The sequence below is a fragment of the Ambystoma mexicanum genome, chromosome 7p (assembly GCF_040938575.1).
Source record: "Ambystoma mexicanum isolate Mex_15411 chromosome 7p, UKY_AmexF1_1, whole genome shotgun sequence".
Lineage (NCBI taxonomy): Eukaryota > Metazoa > Chordata > Amphibia > Caudata > Ambystomatidae > Ambystoma > Ambystoma mexicanum.
In genome coordinates, this window is record NC_090939.1 from 812,421,435 (window position 1) to 812,437,619 (window position 16,185).

Genomic DNA, 16,185 nt, shown 5'->3' on the forward strand with positions numbered 1-16,185 from the left:
GCTAACATATTCTGAGCCTTGGGGGTGACGGATGAATTTTTTGTGCCAAAAATATTTTTGGAAATTTCAGTGGTCTAGGATACGGGTTAATGCCCCTTTGAGGCTGCAAATGTTTTTGGGACATTCAGAGCTCTCTGACACCGATTTTGGCCCACCAACATTTTCTGGACCTTAGGGGGTCTAGGATGTCTGTAAACCCCTTTTTTGGGCCTCCAAAGTTTTCAACATTTTTGCAGGCCTAAAATGCATTTTAAGGCCTTTTTTGGGCTGCTAACATATTCTGAGCCCTAGGGGTGACGGATGCATTTTTCGTGCAAAAAATATTTTTGGGAATTTCAGTGGTCTAGGATGCGGGTTAATGCCCCTTTCAGGCTGCAAATGTTTTTGGGACATTCAGGGCTCTCTGACACCATTTTTGGGCCACCAACATTTTCTGGACTTTAGGGGGTCTAGGATGCCTGTAAACCCCTTTTTTGGGCCTCCAAAGTTTTCAACATTTTTGCAGGCCTAAAATGCATTTTAAGGCCTTTTTTGGGCTGCTAACATATTCTGAGCTTTCAGGGGTGTAGGATGCATTTTTCATGCCAAAAATATTTTGGAGAATTTCAGTGGTCTAGGATGCGGCTTAATGCCCCTTTCAGGCTGCAAATGTTTTTGGGACATTCAGAGCTCTCTGACACCGATTTTGGCCCACCAACATTTTCTGGACTTTACGGGGTCTAGGATGCCTGTAAACCTCTTTTTTCGGCCTCCAAAGGTTTCGACATTTTTGCAGTCCTAAAATGCATTTTAAGGCCTTTTTTGGGCTGCTAACATATTCTGAGCCTTAGGGGTGTAGGATGCATTTTTCGTGCAAAAAATATTTTTGGGAATTCCAGTGGTCTAGGATGAGGGTTAATACTCCTTTCAGGCTGCACATGTTTTTGTGGAATTCAGGGCTCTCTGACACCATTTTTGGGCCACCAACATTTTCTGGACTTTAGGGGGTCTAGGATGCCTGTAAACCCCTTTTTTGGGCCTCCAAAGTTTTCAACATTTTTGCAGACCTAACATGCATTTTAAGGCCTTTTTTGGGCTGCTAACATATTCTGAGCTTCAGGGGTATAGGTTGCATTTTTCATGGCAAAAATATTTTGGGGAATTTCAGTGGTCTAGGATGCGGCTTAATGCCCCTTTCAGGCTGCAAATGTATTTGGGGCATTCAGAGCTCCCTGACACCGATTTTGGCCCACCAACATTTTCTGAACTTTAGGGGGTCTAGGATGCCTGTAAACCCCTTTTTTGGGCCTCCAAAATTTTCAACATTTTTGCAGGCATAAAATGCATTTTAAGGCCTTTTTTGGGCTGCTAACATATTCTGAGCCTTAGCGATGTAGGATGCATTTTTCGTGCAAAAAATATTTTTGGGAATTTCAGTGGTCTAGGATGCGGGTTAATGCCCCTTTCATGCTGCAAATGTTTTTGGGACATTCAGGGCTCTCTGATACCATTTTTGGCCCACCAACATTTTCTGGACTTTAGGGGGTGAAGGATGCCTGTAAACCCCTTTTGTCAACCTCCAAAGTTATCAACATTTTTGCAAGCCTAAGAAGCATTTGAAGTCCTTTTTTTGAGCTGCCAACATTTTCTGATCTTTCAGGGTTGTAGGATGCATTTTTTGTGCCAAAAATATTTTGAGGAATTTCAGTGGTCTAGGATGCGACTTAATGCCTCTTTCAGGCTGCAAATCTGTTTGGGACATTCAGAGCTCTCTGACACTGTTTTTGGGCCACAAACATTTTCTGGACTTTAGTGGGTCTATGATGCCTGTAAACCCCTTTTTTGGTCCTTCAAAGTTTTCAACATTTTTGCAGGCCTAAAATGCATTTTAAGGCCTTTTTTGGGCTGCTAACATATTCTGAGCTTCAGGGGTATAGGTTGCATTTTTCATGCCAAAAATATCTTGGGGAATTTCAGTGGTCTAGGATGAGGCTTAATGCCCCTTTCAGGCTGCAAATGTTTTTGGGACATTCAGAGCTCCCTGACACCGATTTTGGCCCACCAACATTTTCTGGACTTTAGGGGGTCTGGGATGCCTCTAAACCCCTTTTTTCCACCGCCAAAGTTTTCTACATTTTTGCAGGCCTAAGATGCACTTTAAGGCATTTTTGAACTGCCAACATTTTCTGATCTTTCAGGGTTGTAGGATGCATTTTTTGTGCCAAAAATATTTTGGGGAATTTCAGTGGTCTAGGATGCGACTTAATGCCCCTTTCAGGCTGCAAATCTGTTTGGGACATTCAGAGCTCTCTAACACTGTTTTTGGGCCACCAACATTTTCTGGACTTTAGGGGGTCTAGGATGTCTGTAAACCCCTTTTTTGGGCCTCCAAAGTTTTCAACATTTTTGCAGGCCTAAAATGCATTTTAAGGCCTTTTTTGGGCTGCTAACATATTCTGAGCCCTAGGGGTGACGGATGCATTTTTGGTGCAAAAAATATTTTTGGGAATTTCAGTGGTCTAGGATGCGGGTTAATGCCCCTTTCAGGCTGCAAATGTTTTTGGGACATTCAGGGCTCTCTGACACCCTTTTTGGGCCACCAACATTTTCTGGACTTTAGGGGGTCTAGGATGCCTGTAAACCCCTTTTTTGGGCCTCCAAAGTTTTCAACATTTTTGCAGGCCTAAAATGCATTTTAAGGCCTTTTTTGGGCTGCTAACATATTCTGAGCTTTCAGGGGTGTAGGATGCATTTTTCATGCCAAAAATATTTTGGAGAATTTCAGTGGTCTAGGATGCGGCTTAATGCCCCTTTCAGGCTGCAAATGTTTTTGGGACATTCAGAGCTCTCTGACACCGATTTTGGCCCACTAACATTTTCTGGACTTTAGGGGGTCTAGGATGCCTGTAAACCTCTTTTTTCGGCCTCCAAAGGTTTCGACATTTTTGCAGTCCTAAAATGCATTTTAAGGCCTTTTTTGGGCTGCTATCATATTCTGAGCCTTAGGGGTGTAGGATGCATTTTTCGTGCAAAAAATATTTTTGGGAATTTCAGTGGTCTAGGATGAGGGTTAATACCCCTTTCAGGCTGCAAATGTTTTTGTGGAATTCAGGGCTCTCTGACACCATTTTTGGGCCACCAACATTTTCTGGACTTTAGGGGGTCTAGGATGCCTGTAAACCCCTTTTTTGGGCCTCCAAAGTTTTCAACATTTTTGCAGACCTAACATGCATTTTAAGGCCTTTTTTGGGCTGCTAACATATTCTGAGCTTCAGGGGTATAGGTTGCATTTTTCATGGCAAAAATATTTTGGGGAATTTCAGTGGTCTAGGATGCGGCTTAATGCCCCTTTCAGGCTGCAAATGTATTTGGGGCATTCAGAGCTCCCTGACACCGATTTTGGCCCACCAACATTTTCTGGACGTTAGGGGGTCTAGGATGCCTGTAAACCCCTTTTTTGGGCCTCCAAAATTTTCAACATTTTTGCAGGCATAAAATGCATTTTAAGGCCTTTTTTGGGCTGCTAACATATTCTGAGCCTTAGCGGTGTAGGATGCATTTTTCGTGCAAAAAATATTTTTGGGAATTTCAGTGGTCTAGGTTGCGGGTTAATGCCCCTTTCATGCTGCAAATGTTTTTGGGACATTCAGGGCTCTCTGACACCATTTTTGGCTCACCAACATTTTCTGGACTTTAGGGGGTGTAGGATGCCTGTAAACCCCTTTTTTCAACCTCCAAAGTTATCAACATTTTTGCAAGCCTAAGAAGCATTTGAAGTCCTTTTTTTGAGCTGCCAACATTTTCTGATCTTTCAGGGTTGTAGGATGCATTTTTTGTGCCAAAAATATTTTGGGGAATTTCAGTGGTCTAGGATGCGACTTAATGCCTCTTTCAGGCTGCAAATCTGTTTGGGACATTCAGAGCTCTCTGACACTGTTTTTGGGCCACAAACATTTTCTGGACTTTAGGGGGTCTATGATGCCTGTAAACCCCTTTTTTGGTCCTTCAAAGTTTTCAACATTTTTGCAGGCCTAAAATGCATTTTAAGGCCTTTTTTGGGCTGCTAACATATTCTGAGCTTCAGGGGTATAGGTTGCATTTTTCATGCCAAAAATATCTTGGGGAATTTCAGTGGTCTAGGATGCGGCTTAATGCCCCTTTCAGGCTGCAAATGTTTTTGGGACATTCAGAGCTCCCTGACACCGATTTTGGCCCACCAACATTTTCTGGACTTTAGGGGGGTCTAGGATGCCTGTAAACCCCTTTTTTGGGCCTCCAAAAATTTCAACATTTTTGCAGGCGTAAAATGCATTTTAAGGCCTTTTTTGGGCTGCTAACATATTCTGAGCCTTAGCGGTGTAGGATGCATTTTTCATGCAAAAAATATTTTTGGGAATTTCAGTGGTATAGGATGCGGGTTAATGCCCCTTTCATGCTGCAAATGTTTTTGGGACATTCAGGGCTCTCTGACACCATTTTTGGGCAACCAACATTTTCTGGGCTTTAGGGGGTGTAGGATGCCTGTAAACCCCTTTTTTCCACATCCAAAGTTATCAACATTTTTTGCAAGCCTAAGATGCACTTTAAGGCATTTTTGTGCTGCTAACATTTTCAGAACTTTCAGGGGTGTAGTATGCATTTTTTGTGCCAAAAATATTTTGGGGAATTTCAGTGGTCTAGGATGCAACTTAATGCCCCTTTCAGGCTGCAAATCTGTTTGGGACATTCAGGGCTCTCTGACACCATTTATGGGCCACCAACATTTTCTGGACTTTAGGGGGTCTAGGATGCCTGTAAACCCCTTTTTTGGGCCTCCAAAGTTTTCAACATTTTTGCAGGCCTAAAATGCATTTTAAGGCCTTTTTTGGGCTGCTAACATATTCGGAGCCTTAGGGGTGTAGGATGCATTTTGCGTGCAAAAAATATTTTTGGGAATTTCAGTGGTCTAGGATGCGGGTTAATACCCATTTCAGGCTGCAAATGTTTTTGGGAATTCAGGGCTCTCTGACACCATTTTTGAGCCACAATCATTTTCTGGACTTTAGGGGGTCTAGGATGCCTATACCCTCTTTTTTGGGCCTCCAAAGTTTTCAACATTTTTGCAGACCTAAAATGCATTTTAAGGCCTTTTTTGGGCTGCTAACATATTCTGACCTTCAGGGGTATAGGTTGCATTTTTCATGCCAAAAATATTTTGGGGAATTTCAGTGGTCTAGGATGCGGGTTAATGCCCCTTTCATGCTAAAAATGTTTTTGGGACATTCAGGGCTCTCTGACACCATTTTTGGGCCACCAACATTTTCTGGACTTTAGGGCCTGTAGGATGCCTGTAAACCCCTTTTTTCCACCTCCAAAGTTATCAACATTTTTGCAAGCGTAAGATTCACTTTAAGGCATTTTTGTGCTGCTAACATTTTCAGAACTTTCAGGGGTGTAGGATGCATTTTGCGTGCAAAAAATATTTTTGGGAATTTCAGTGGTCTAGGATGCGGGTTAATACCCATTTCAGGCTGCAAATGTTTTTGGGAATTCAGGGCTCTCTGACACCATTTTTGAGCCACAATCATTTTCTGGACTTTAGGGGGTCTAGGATGCCTATACCCTCTTTTTTGGGCCTCCAAAGTTTTCAACATTTTTGCAGACCTAAAATGCATTTTAAGGCCTTTTTTGGGCTGCTAACATATTCTGAGCTTCAGGGGTATAGGTTGCATTTTTCATGCCAAAAATATTTTGGGGAATTTCAGTGGTCTAGGATGCGGGTTAATGCCCCTTTCATGCTAAAAATGTTTTTGGGACATTCAGGGCTCTCTGACACCATTTTTGGGCCACCAACATTTTCTGGACTTTAGGGCCTGTAGGATGCCTGTAAACCCCTTTTTTCCACCTCCAAAGTTATCAACATTTTTGCAAGCGTAAGATTCACTTTAAGGCATTTTTGTGCTGCTAACATTTTCAGAACTTTCAGGGGTGTAGTATGCATTTTTTGTGCCAAAAATATTTTTGGGAATTTCAGTGGTCTACGATGCGGGTTAATGCCCCTTTCAGGCTGCAAATGTTTTTGAAACTTTGAGGGCTTTCTGACACCATTTTTGGGCCACCAACATTTTCTGGAGTTTAGGGGGTCTAGGATGCCTGTAAACCCCTTTTTTGGTCCTTCAAAGTTTTCAAAATTTTTGCAGGCCTAAAATGCATTTTAAGGCCTTTTTTGGGCTGCTGACATATTCTGAGCTTCAGGGGTGTAGGATGCATTTTTCGTGCCAAAAATATTTTGGGGAATTTCAGTGGTCTAGGATGCGGGTTAATGCCCCTTTCAGGCTTCAAATGTTTTTGGGACATTCAGAGCTCTCTGGCACAGATTTTGGCCCACCAACATTTTCTGGACTTAGGGGGTCTAGGATGCCTCTAAACCCCTTTTTTCCACATCCAAAGTTTTCTACATTTTTGCAGGCCTAAGATGCACTTCAAGGCATTTTTGGGCTGCTAACATTTTCAGAACTTTCAGGGGTGTAGTATGCATTTTTTGTGCCAAAAATATTTTTGGGAATTTCAGTGGTCTAGGGTGCGGGTTAATGCCCGTTTCACTCTGCAAATGTTTTTGGGACATTCAGGGCTCTCTGACACCATTTTTGGGCCACCAACATTTTCTGGACTTTAGGGGGTCTAGGATGCCTGTAAACCCCTTTTTTGGTCCTTCAAAGTTTTCAACGTTTTTGCAGGCCTAAAATGCATTTTAAGGCCTTTTTTGGGCTGCTGACATATTCTGAGCTTCAGGGGTGTAGGATGCATTTTTTGTGCCAAAAATATTTTTGGGAATTTCAGTGGTCTAGGATGCGGGTTAATGCCCCTTTCAGGCTGCAAATGTTTTTGGGACATTCAGGGCTCTCTGACACCATTTTTGGGCCACAACCATTTTCTGGACTTTAGGGGGTCTAGGATGCCTCTAAACCCCTTTTTTCCACCTCCAAAGTTTGCTACATTTTTGCAGGCCTAAGATGCACTTTAAGGCATTTTTTGGGCTGCTAACATTTTCACAACTTTCAGGGGTGTAGTATGCATTTTCTGTGCCAAAAATATTTTGGGGAATTTCAGTGGTCTAGGATGCGGGTTAATGCCCTTTTCATTCTGCAAATGTTTTTGGGGCATTCAGAGCTCTCTGACACCGATTTTGGCCCACCAACATTTTCTGGACTTTAGGGGGTCTAGGATGCCTGTAAACCCCTTTTTTGGTCCTTCAAAGTTTTCAACATTTTTGCAGACCTAAAATGCATTTTAAGGCCTTTTTTGGGCTGCTAACATATTCTGAGCTTTAGGGGTATAGGTTGCATTTTTCATGCCAAAAATATCTTGGGGAATTTCAGTGGTCTAGGATGCGGCTTAATGCCCCTTTCAGGCTGCAAATGTTTTTGGGACATTCAGAGCTCCCTGACACCGATTTTGGCCCACCAACATTTTCTGGACTTTAGGGGGTCTAGGATGCCTGTAAACCCCTTTTTTGGGCCTCCAAAATTTTCAACATTTTTGCAGGCCTAAAATGCATTTTAAGGCCTTTTTTGGGCTGCTAACATATTCTGAGCCTTAGCGGTGTAGGATGCATTTTCCGTGCAAAAAATATTTTTGGGAATTTCAGTGGTCTAGGATGCGGGTTAATGCCCCTTTCATGCTGCAAATGTTTTTGGGACATTCAGGGCTCTCTGACACCATTTTTGGGCCACCAACATTTTCTGGGCTTTAGGGGGTGTAGGATGCCTGTAAACCCCTTTTTTCCACATCCAAAGTTATCAACATTTTTTGCAAGCCTAAGATGCACTTTAAGGCATTTTTGTGCTGCTAACATTTTCAGAACTTTCAGGGGTGTAGTATGCATTTTTTGTGCCTAAAATATTTTGGGGAATATCAGTGGTCTAGGATGCAACTTAATGCCCCTTTCAGGCTGCAAATCTGTTTGGGACATGCAGAGCTCTCTGACACTGTTTTTGGGCCACCAACATTTTCTGGACTTTAGGGGGACTAGGATGTCTGTAAACCCCTTTTTTGGGCCTCCAAAGTTTTCAACATTTTTGCAGGCCTAAAATGCATTTTAAGGCCTTTTTTGGGCTGCTAACATATTCTGAGCCTTGGGGGTGACGGATGCATTTTTCGTGCAAAAAATATTTTTAGGAATTTCAGTGGTATAGGATGCGGGTTAATGCCCCTTTCAGGCTGCAAATGTTTTTGGGACATTCAGGGCTCTCTGACACCATTTATGGGCCACCAACATTTTCTGGACTTCAGGGGGTCTAGGATGCCTGTAAACCCCTTTTTTGGGCCTCCAAAATTTTCAACATTTTTGCAGGCCTAAAATGCATTTTAAGGCCTTTTTTGGGCTGCTAACATATTCGGAGCCTTAGGGGTGTAGGATGCAATTTGCGTGCAAAAAATATTTTTGGGAATTTCAGTGGTCTAGGATGCGGGTTAATACCCATTTCAGGCTGCAAATGTTTTTGGGAATTCAGGGCTCTCTGACACCATTTTTGAGCCACAATCATTTTCTTGACTTTAGGGGGTCTAGGATGCCTGTACCCTCTTTTTTGGGCCTCCAAAGTTTTCAACATTTTTGCAGACCTAAAATGTATTTTAAGGCCTTTTTTGGGCTGCTAACATATTCTGAGCTTCAGGGGTATAGGTTGCATTTTTCATGCCAAAAATATTTTGGGGAATTTCAGTGGTCTAGGATGCGGGTTAATGCCCCTTTCATGCTAAAAATGTTTTTGGGACATTCAGGGCTCTCTGACACCATTTTTGGGCCACCAACATTTTCTGGACTTTAGGGGGTGTAGGATGCCTGTAAACCCCTTTTTTCCACCTCCAAAGTTATCAACATTTTTGCAAGCGTAAGATTCACTTTAAGGCATTTTTGTGCTGCTAACATTTTCAGAACTTTCAGGGGTGTAGTATGCATTTTTTGTGCCAAAAATATTTTGGGGAATTTCAGTGGTCTAGGATGCAACTAAATGTCCCTTTCAGGCTGCAAATCTGTTTGGGACATGCAGAGCTCTCTGACACTGTTTTTGGGCCACCAACATTTTCTGGACTTTAGGGGGTCTAGGATGTCTGTAAACCCCTTTTTTGGGCCTCCAAAGTTTTCAACATTTTTGCAGGCCTAAAATGCATTTTAAGGCCTTTTTTGGGCTGCTAACATATTCTGAGCCTTGGGGGTTACGGATGCATTTTTCGTGCAAAACATTTTTTTTGGAATTTCAGTGGTCTAGGATGCGGGTTAATGCCCCTTTCAGGCTGCAAATGTTTTTGGGACATTCAGGGCTCTCTGACACCATTTATGGGCCACCAACATTTTCTGCACTTTAGGGGGTCTAGGATGCCTGTAAACCCCTTTTTTGGGCCTCCAAAGTTTTCAACATTTTTGCAGGCTTAAAATGCATTTTAAGGCCTTTTTTGGGCTGCTAACATATTCTGAGCCTTAGGGGTGTAGGATGCATTTTGCGTGCAAAAAATATTTTTGGGAATTTCAGTGGTCTAGGATGCGGGTTAATACCCATTTCAGGCTGCAAATGTTTTTGGGAATTCAGGGCTCTCTGACACCATTTTTGAGCCACAATCATTTTCTGGACTTTAGGGGGTCTAGGATGCCTGTACCCTCTTTTTTGGGCCTCCAAAGTTTTCAACATTTTTGCAGACCTAAAATGCATTTTAAGGCCTTTTTTGGGCTGCTAACATATTCTGAGCTTCAGGGGTATAGGTTGCATTTTTCATGCCAAAAATATTTTGGGGAATTTCAGTGGTCTAGGATGCGGGTTAATGCCCCTTTCATGCTGCAAATGTTTTTGGGACATTCAGGGCTCTCTGACACCATTTTTGGGCCACCAACATTTTCTGGACTTTAGGGGGTGTAGGATGCCTGTAAACCCCTTTTTTCCACCTCCAAAGTTATCAACATTTTTGCAAGCGTAAGATTCACTTTAAGGCATTTTTGTGCTGCTAACATTTTCAGTACTTTCAGGGTTGTAGTATGCATTTTTTGTGCCAAAAATATTTTGGGGAATTTCAGTGGTCTAGGATGCAACTAAATGTCCCTTTCAGGCTGCAAATCTGTTTGGGACATGCAGAGCTCTCTGACACTGTTTTTTGGCCACCAACATTTTCTGGACTTTAGGGGGTCTAGGATGTCTGTAAACCCCTTTTTTGGGCCTCCAAAGTTTTCAACATTTTTGCAGGCCTAAAATGCATTTTAAGGCCTTTTTTGGGCTGCTAACATATTCTGAGCCTTAGGGGTGACGGATGCATTTTTTGTGCAAAAAATATTTTTGGGAATTTCAGTGGTCTAGGGTGCGGGTTAATGCCCCTTTCAGGCTGCAAATGTTTTTGGGACATTCAGGGCTCTCTGACACCATTTTTGGGCCACCAACATTTTCTGGACTTTAGGGGGTCTAGGATGCCTGTAAACCCCTTTTTTGGGCCTCCAAAGTTTTCAACATTTTTGCAGGCCTAAAATGCATTTTAAGGCCTTTTTTGGGCTGCTAACATATTCTGAGCTTTCAGGGGTGTAGGATGCATTTTTCATGCCAAAAATATTTTGGAGAATTTCAGGGATGTAGGATGCATTTTTCATGCCAAAAATATTTTGGAGAATTTCAGTGGTCTAGGATGCGGCTTAATGCCCCTTTCAGGCTGCAAATGTTTTTGACTTTAGGGGGTCTAGGATGCCTGTAAACCCCTTTTTTGGGCCTCCAAAGTTTTCAACATTTTTGCAGGCTTAAAATGCATTTTAAGGCCTTTTTTGGGCTGCTAACATATTCTGAGCCTTAGGGGTGTAGGATGCATTTTTCGTGCAAAAAATATTTTTGGAAATTTCAGTGGTCTAGGATGCAGGTTAATGCCCCTTTCAGGCTGCAAATGTTTTTGGGACATTCAGGGCTCTCTGACACCATTTTTGTGCCACCAACATTTTCTGGGCTTTAGGGGGTGTAGGATGCCTGTAAACCCCTTTTTTCCACCTCCAAAGTTATCAAAATTTTTGCAAGCCTAAGATGCACTTTAAGGCATTTTTGTGCTGCTAACATTTTCAGAACTTTCAGGGGTGTAGTATGCATTTTTTGTGCCAAAAATATTTTGGGGAATTTCAGTGGTCTAGGATGCAACTTAATGCCCCTTTCAGGCTGCAAATCTGTTTGGGACATGCAGAGCTCTCTGACACTGTTTTTGGGCCACCAACATTTTCTGGACTTTAGGGGGTCTAGGATGTTTGTAAACCCCTTTTTTGGGCCTCCAAAGTTTTCAACATTTTTGCAGGCCTAAAATGCATTTTAAGGCCTTTTTTGGGCTGCTAACATATTCTGAGCCTTAGCGGTGTAGGATGCATTTTTCGTGCAAAAAATATTTTTGGGAATTTCAGTGGTCTAGGATGCGGGTTAATGCCCCTTTCATGCTGCAAATGTTTTTGGGACATTCAGGGCTCTCTGACACCATTTTTGTGCCACCAACATTTTCTGGGCTTTAGGGGGTGTAGGATGCCTGTAAACCCCTTTTTTCCACCTCCAAAGTGATCAACATTTTTGCAAGCCTAAGATGCACTTTAAGGCATTTTTGTGCTGCTAACATTTTCAGAACTTTCAGGGGTGTAGTATGCATTTTTTGTGCCAAAAATATTTTGGGGAATTTCAGTGGTCTAGGATGCAACTTAATGCCCCTTTCAGGCTGCAAATCTGTTTGGGACATGCAGAGCTCTCTGACACTGTTTTTGGGCCACCAACATTTTCTGGACTTTCTGACACTGTTTTTGGGCCACCAACATTTTCTGGACTTTAGGGGGTCTAGGATGTCTGTAAACCCCTTTTTTGGGCCTCCAAAGTTTTCAACATTTTTGCAGGCCTAAAATGCATTTTAAGGCCTTTTTTGGGCTGCTAACATATTCTGAGCCTTGGGGGTGACGGATGCATTTTTTGTGCCAAAAATATTTTTGGAAATTTCAGTGGTCTAGGATACGGGTTAATGCCCCTTTGAGGCTGCAAATGTTTTTGGGACATTCAGAGCTCTCTGACACCGATTTTGGCCCACCAACATTTTCTGGACTTTAGGGGGTCTAGGATGTCTGTAAACCCCTTTTTTGGGCCTCCAAAGTTTTCAACATTTTTGCAGGCCTAAAATGCATTTTAAGGCCTTTTTTGGGCTGCTAACATATTCTGAGCCTTGGGGGTGACGGATGCATTTTTCGTGCAAAAAATATTTTTTGGAATTTCAGTGGTCTAGGATGCGGGTTAATGCCCCTTTCAGTCTGCAAATGTTTTTGGGACATTCAGGGCTCTCTGACACCATTTATGGGCCACCAACATTTTCTGGACTTTAGGGGGTCTAGGATGCCTGTAAACCCCTTTTTTGGGCCTCCAAAGTTTTCAACATTTTTGCAGGCCTAAAATGCATTTTAAGGCATTTTTTGGGCTGCTAACATATTCGGAGCCTTAGGGGTGTAGGATGCATTTTGCGTGCAAAAAATATTTTTGGGAATTTCAGTGGTCTAGGATGCGGGTTAATACCCATTTCAGGCTGCAAATGTTTTTGGGAATTCAGGGCTCTCTGACACCATTTTTGAGCCACAATCATTTTCTTGACTTTAGGGGGTCTAGGATGCCTGTACCCTCTTTTTTGGGCCTCCAAAGTTTTCAACATTTTTTTCAGACCTAAAATGCATTTTAAGGCCTTTTTTGGGCTGCTAACATATTCTGAGCTTCAGGGGTATAGGTTGCATTTTTCATGCCAAAAATATTTTGGGGAATTTCAGTGGTCTAGGATGCGGGTTAATGCCCCTTTCATGCTAAAAATGTTTTTGGGACATTCAGGGCTCTCTGACACCATTTTTGGGCCACCAACATTTTCTGGACTTTAGGGGGTGTAGGATGCCTGTAAACCCCTTTTTTCCACCTCCAAAGTTATCAACATTTTTGCAAGCGTAAGATTCACTTTAAGGCATTTTTGTGCTGCTAACATTTTCAGAACTTTCAGGGGTGTAGTATGCATTTTTTGTGCCAAAAATATTTTGGGGAATTTCAGTGGTCTAGGATGCAACTAAATGTCCCTTTCAGGCTGCAAATCTGTTTGGGACATGCAGAGCTCTCTGACACTGTTTTTGGGCCACCAACATTTTCTGGACTTTAGGGGGTCTAGGATGTCTGTAAACCCCTTTTTTGGGCCTCCAAAGTTTTCAACATTTTTGCAGGCCTAAAATGCATTTTAAGGCCTTTTTTGGGCTGCTAACATATTCTGAGCCTTGGGGGTTACAGATGCATTTTTCGTGCAAAACATTTTTTTTGGAATTTCAGTGGTCTAGGATGCGGGTTAATGCCCCTTTCAGGCTGCAAATGTTTTTGGGACATTCAGGGCTCTCTGACACCATTTATGGGCCACCAACATTTTCTGCACTTTAGGGGGTCTAGGATGCCTGTAAACCCCTTTTTTGGGCCTCCAAAGTTTTCAACATTTTTGCAGGCTTAAAATGCATTTTAAGGCCTTTTTTGGGCTGCTAACATATTCTGAGCCTTAGGGGTGTAGGATGCATTTTGCGTGCAAAAAATATTTTTGGGAATTTCAGTGGTCTAGGATGCGGGTTAATACCCATTTCAGGCTGCAAATGTTTTTGGGAATTCAGGGCTCTCTGACACCATTTTTGAGCCACAATCATTTTCTGGACTTTAGGGGGTCTAGGATGCCTGTACCCTCTTTTTTGGGCCTCCAAAGTTTTCAACATTTTTGCAGACCTAAAATGCATTTTAAGGCCTTTTTTGGGCTGCTGACATATTCTGAGCTTCAGGGGTATTGGTTGCATTTTTCATGCCAAAAATATTTTGGGGAATTTCAGTGGTCTAGGATGCGGGTTAATGCCCCTTTCATGCTGCAAATGTTTTTGGGACATTCAGGGCTCTCTGACACCATTTTTGGGCCACCAACATTTTCTGGACTTTAGGGGGTGTAGGATGCCTGTAAACCCCTTTTTTCCACCTCCAAAGTAATCAACATTTTTGCAAGCGTAAGATTCACTTTAAGGCATTTTTGTGCTGCTAACATTTTCAGTACTTTCAGGGTTGTAGTATGCATTTTTTGTGCCAAAAATATTTTGGGGAATTTCAGTGGTCTAGTATGCAACTAAATGTCCCTTTCAGGCTGCAAATCTGTTTGGGACATGCAGAGCTCTCTGACACTGTTTTTTGGCCACCAACATTTTCTGGACTTTAGGGGGTCTAGGATGTCTGTAAACCCCTTTTTTGGGCCTCCAAAGTTTTCAACATTTTTGCAGGCCTAAAATGCATTTTAAGGCCTTTTTTGGGCTGCTAACATATTCTGAGCCTTAGGGGTGACGGATGCATTTTTCGTGCAAAAAATATTTTTGGGAATTTCAGTGGTCTAGGGTGCGGGTTAATGCCCCTTTCAGGCTGCAAATGTTTTTGGGACATTCAGGGCTCTCTGACACCATTTTTGGGCCACCAACATTTTCTGGACTTTAGGGGGTCTAGGATGCCTGTAAACCCCTTTTTTGGGCCTCCAAAGTTTTCAACATTTTTGCAGGCCTAAAATGCATTTTAAGGCCTTTTTTGGGCTGCTAACATATTCTGAGCTTTCAGGGGTGTAGGATGCATTTTTCATGCCAAAAATATTTTGGAGAATTTCAGTGGTCTAGGATGCGGCTTAATGCCCCTTTCAGGCTGCAAATGTATTTGGGGCATTCAGAGCTCTCTGACACCGATTTTGGCCCACCAACATTTTCTGGACTTTAGGGGGTCTAGGATGCCTGTAAACCCCTTTTTTCCACCTCCAAAGTTATCAACATTTTTGCAAGCCTAAGAAGCATTTGAAGTCCTTTTTTTGAGCTGCCAACATTTTCTGATCTTTCAGGGTTGTAGGATTCATTTTTTGTGCCAAAAATATTTTGGGGAATTTCAGTGGTCTAGGATGCTACTTAATGCCCCTTTCAGTCTGCAAATCTGTTTGGGACATTCAGAGCTCTCTGACACTGTTTTTGGGCCACAAACATTTTCTGGACTTTAGGGGGTCTAGGATGCCTGTAAACCCCTTTTTTGGTCCTTCAAAGTTTTCAACATTTTTGCAGGCCTAAAATGCATTTTAAGGCCTTTTTTGGGCTGCTAACATATTCTGAGCCTTAGCGGTGTAGGATGCATTTTTCGTGCAAAAAATATTTTTGGGAATTTCAGTGGTCTAGGATGCGGGTTAATGCCCCTTTCATGCTGCAAATGTTTTTGGGACATTCAGGGCTCTCTGACACCATTTTTGTGCCACCAACATTTTCTGGGCTTTAGGGGGTCTAGGATGCCTGTAAACCCCTTTTTTGGGCCTCCAAAATTTTCAACATTTTTGCAGGCGTAAAATGTATTTTAAGGCCTTTTTTGGGCTGCTAACATATTCTGAGCCTTAGCGGTGTAGGATGCATTTTTCGTGCAAAAAATATTTTTGGGAATTTCAGTGGTCTAGGATGCGGGTTAATGCCCCTCTCATGCTGCAAATGTTTTTGGGACATTCAGGGCTCTCTGACACCATTTTTGTGCCACCAACATTTTCTGGGCTTTAGGGGGTGTAGGATGCCTGTAAACCCCTTTTTTCCACCTCCAAAGTTATCAACATTTTTGCAAGCCTAAGATGCACTTTAAGGCATTTTTGTGCTGCTAACATTTTCAGAACTTTCAGGGGTGTAGTATGCATTTTTTGTGCCAAAAATATTTTGGGGAATTTCAGTGGTCTAGGATGCAACTTAATGCCCCTTTCAAGCTGCAAATGTTTTTGGGACATTCAGGGCTCTCTGACACCATTTTTGGGCCACAACCATTTTCTGGACTTTAGGGGGTCTAGGATGCCTCTAAACACCTTTTTTCCACCTCCAAAGTTTTCTACATTTTTGCAGGCCTAAGATGCACTTTAAGGCATTTTTGGGCTGCTAACATTTTCAGAACTTTCAGGGGTGTAGTATGCATTTTTTGTGCCAAAAATATTTTTGGGAATTTCAGTGGTCTAGGATGCGGGTTAATGCCCGTTTCACTCTGCAAATGTTCTTGGGGCATTCAGAGCTCTCTGACACAGATTTTGGCCCACCAACATTTTCTGGACTTTAGGGGGTGTAGGATGCCTGTAAACCCCTTTTTTCCACCTCCAAAGTTATCAACATTTTTGCAAGCCTAAGATGCACTTTAAGGCATTTTCGGGCTGCTAACA